The 4,287-nt window shown below is 38.7% G+C and overlaps 1 long non-coding RNA gene across 1 annotated transcript; it reads right to left on the bottom strand.

The window, feature by feature from the left end:
* Nucleotides 1–206: 206 nt before the first annotated feature.
* On the bottom strand, nt 207–941 carry LOC148294501 (uncharacterized). The gene is made up of 2 exons (XR_015835839.1): nt 601–941; nt 207–454 (listed from the first exon to the last, which is right to left on the bottom strand). It is a non-coding gene; the product is annotated as an uncharacterized LOC148294501 (long non-coding RNA).
* Nucleotides 942–4,287: the final 3,346 nt, after the last annotated feature.

The raw sequence follows: 4,287 nt of genomic DNA, 5'->3' as shown, positions 1-4,287 counted from the left end.
AATACTAAAGTTGTTTTATACCAGAAATCGATTAAAAAGAGTACTGAAGGTGCTTTATACCACAAATCGATTAAAAGAGTACTGAAGTTGCTTTATGTAAATAGCACTCTAATTGGGTCATATATCCCTGTTTCAGCCCAAGATTGGCAAGTATTCCAGAAATCGATTAAAAGAGTACTAAAGTTGCTTTATGTAATGAATAGACATGAGAGAACCAGCAAAGTTTAGCATAATTGAAAGGCAACAGCCAACACTCTACAACGTTCACAATCTTAAGTTGTTAATAATCATTCAACAACACTCTACAACACTCTACAACTATAACAGACGGCCACAAATCAAAACACATGATGTTTAGGATTTTACCACAACGTACCTATAGCATAGTTACAGTTTCAGAAATTACCTATACAACAGGTTGTAGTTGATGATTAAACGTAGTACTGATATTTCTCTATTACAGATTCATAAGCCAGAACAAATTTGCAGCAATACCATTAACCAATGATTGAGAAAAGCAACAACAAACAGACTATCAGAAAGCATCAGGAACAAACCATAACCAAAAAGGATGAACATATCATGAATGAGAGAATTTACCTGGGATACAGATATTTCAATTGACGAAACAGTTTATGATAATGGCAGTAGAAGGAACCCACAAATCTTCCCATTACGGAAACAAAAAATCAATGAAAATTGGCTAAGACAGAGCATGACTTTTGGGTTTTCTGCGATTTGAGGATCTGAGATATCAGATTTGGCTAAGCGTCCTTTACTTTCCATTTGTATATAATGGCAGTAGTCGTAAATAAATTAAAATTTGGGGCCACACTATTTGCTTAGGTGGCTGCACGATTGGGGTTTAGGACTGGGATTAATAGGTAACAATTACTGTCCTGATATCAAATTGTATTCTTGAAATTGGACCCATATCTAAGAGCCCCTATAAACTATAATGATCACCCAGGCCAAACAAAATATGATGACCTCATTATTCCAAATGATAGAAATAGATGCTGATATTTGAAGATTATCGTACATAATCAGTTAATATGAAATTGCTGACATCTTACTTTCTGAAGGTGAATATTATAGGTGTCCTTATATGTCTCAGTTGCATGCAAAGATGGCTCCACTTTTCTAGTTTCTCTAGATGTAGTCTCTTGTGCTACAATACATGATCTGGATTTTTCTTCGTTGTGCTCCCAGTTAGGTCTCCTGGCTGCAGTAAGTGCTTAGAGTGTTAAGTCTATGTCGAGCTCCTTGGACAGTGGATTGCTGCAGGCATCTGATGGTGATGGTGGATCAAGAGACTACGTGAGATTGATAGTGATACTGAGTCAGAAGTTGATGACATTGTTGGTAGCAGCAGTATTTCAACAGCTTTACCAGACGCCAGTGGGCAAGATGGTGCAGCTACTGAACCTTGGGATGATTCTTCAAAATCTGACATTGCGGAGCTTGACACTTCAGTTTTCCTTTCTTTTGATTGGAAAAAAAAAAAAATCCGAATGAGAAAGCTGCACAGTGGTATTGTAGTTCTGTCTGGTTTCAAAATTCATTCAAATGGACAATTACTTGATCACTTCTTCAGTTGACTCCTATTGTTATCTTCTTCTAGTGTTCTGTATGAATGTTTGCTATACATTCTGGCATATTTACTTTAAATTCTAAGGTGGGACTCACATTGCTAAGTCAATTTTTCGAATTGTATGACCAACTAAGATTCATACTCGGGGATCTTCCACTAGAAAGAAAGCATAGTTATCTGGAATTGCCTTTTTTTGTAAGGGAAGGGAGGGTGTGTTATTGGCTGCAATTCTATTCTCCTGTTGTTTGCTTTTCAGATAATTTTGTCATCATGCTTACAATTGAAGGTGGCATTACTATTTCCAGTCGCTGATTGCTGTCATTTAACAGATTGATAGATGAAGGAAAACTCATGGACGCTCTTGCACTTTCTGATCACTTACGTAATGGAGCTTTAGATCAGTTACTCCTGCTAATCATTGAATGGTTAATTGACCAACCTCCGTCAAATCCCGCAGAGAGGATAATTAAGTCAGGAACCAAAATATGGTCCCAAACTGCAAAATAGTCTGCATCCCCACACCGACCATTTTCCCTGGGGACATTAATGTTGTAACATGCTCCTGATCCTTCTCCAATCATAGTACAGAAACCATCATCAATAGCTGGATAAGAGGCTTCCAAACTCATGCCCGAAAGAAGCACAGCTCCATACTGTCATCATAACTAAGAACATTGATCTTATGTGAGACAAGTCAACCAAGCAAGTTACAAGCTAAAAGCTGATCTAATGAGAAAAACTTTTGATAGAATGCAAAAACTTAGAAATTGTTGTCACAATAAGGAGTCTCTCAATCGACTACAACCAAATTTTGATACCGTAGGCCAGAGATGGCTGCTTCCATGACATGGTGCATGCCAACTTCCCCATCATTATCCAAGAAGGACTTGCACAAATTACAGCCACCCCTGGTCCCCGACGACAAGACACGGGCACCATCTCATAATAGGGGTCGAGATGCCAAAACACAATATGTGGCACTTCATCACCGTAGCCTTTCTCCTTAAGATTTTTTTTGTAATGCCTCGTAATCCAGCTCCCAGCAACTACCACCAGCCCTATCAAAGCTTTCCAAACGGGTGAGCACAAACACCTTCTTGCCCATCTGATCCGGCCTCAAATTCCCATCCACAGCCACTTGGAGAATCATATCAAACACTTTGCGAAAATCAATTTCCATGCCGCAGACCATCCTCCCCGTATAGAGGCGCACTTGGACATAAGAGAATCATTGTCAATGTCATCCCCCAAATTATGCAGCTCAGGCTCTGCTCTACTCAATGTCATGGGGATTGAAGGTAGGTTCAATAAATGACAAGGCAACAAAATTACCAACCACAGTCACAACTGTGCTACAATTTCGATGTTGTGAAGATATATACTCAACTTGTTAGGAAAGAATTGGACACCCAAAAATAACACCTAAATATATTACCAATTTTATTAAACTTAAAAGAAGACTTAAAGTATAACAAATTCTGCAGTTCCAAAATAAATAAAATAATAATTTGTAAGTCATATCCCTTGCCTGGACTGGAAATAGGTGATGAGTGCCTCATTGTTGGAACTGTGCGTGGCTCCTTTACTATTTTGGACTCCATCTTCTTATAAGAAGTTTCACCAATTAACTAAGACATCCGTTAATTGTTTCTCCTATAACTGAGATAAGATATCATAAGCATTGCACATATACCATCCATTTACCAGAGGAATAAAATGTTGCCTTCACACTTTTAATAACAAATCCAAAATATTTTGAACAAAAAAAAGCTGAGTAGATACAACAAGTCTGTCTCAACACATTTACTAACCAAATTCTATTGCATGAACTCTACAATAAGAGCAATTTATAATTTTTCTTTTTATAAGAAACACAAATTTAAGTTACAAATTTTCATTAAAACAAAGAAAGAGAATCGTGATGCAGAAGACACTGTTGATAATAATAGTGAAGATTTTTTGTACCATTCCTTATACTCAGTTCTGATGATTTGACTTCAGTAGCAGGCAAAGTTGCATCTACTTGATGGTCACTGGAACCATATTCCTTTGAATTCTGCTAACCAAGAGGAGCCTTTGGTTCTGACGAAGACATAAGAGCAACCAATTGCACCACTAAGAGTATATCAAAAAGCAAAAACTTTCACTATCTAGCGTGTACTCAATCATCCATATATACAAGGGGAGAATGGAGATGATGTGGCTCATAGAATCAAAGCACGATAGGTAAAATGGAGGGTTTTGTTAAAATATTTGTCACCTTTTGAATAATCTTTGCTACCCTTCAAAATTGAAGGGTCATTGCCTCAACCTAAAAAACCTGGTTGGGAGAGAGCCTAGAGAGAAGAGAATAAGGCGGAAACAGGGAGAGGAATGGAATTAGATGAATAAAGAGTCTCATGATCTCTTCTTCTATGGACCTGACTTGTGCTTCCTTTGGCTTCCCAATCTCAATCTCGAGCTCAAATTCGCGGCTAAACTTTTTCAATTTCGGGTTTCAGACTATCAGTCAGTCGCAGTGTTCGAAAAATCGGCCTAGGCGGGCGCTAGGCGGCTAGGCGGGCTGCTAGGCGGCTAGGCGGCTAGCCGGGCCTCCTAGGCGGGTTGGTTCTTTTTTCGGTGTCGAACAGGGAGGACGAAGCAGCCGAAACCGCTTGAGTTGATGGAGAAGCGAAATGGTTGCGACTGCGTCT

This window comes from Prunus avium, chromosome 5, assembly GCF_965620075.1.
Source record: "Prunus avium chromosome 5, drPruAviu1.hap1.1, whole genome shotgun sequence".
Classification (NCBI taxonomy): Eukaryota; Viridiplantae; Streptophyta; class Magnoliopsida; order Rosales; family Rosaceae; genus Prunus; species Prunus avium.
The sequence above is the reverse complement of the archived record's forward strand: the minus strand, read 5'-3'. Positions and strand labels throughout refer to the sequence as shown.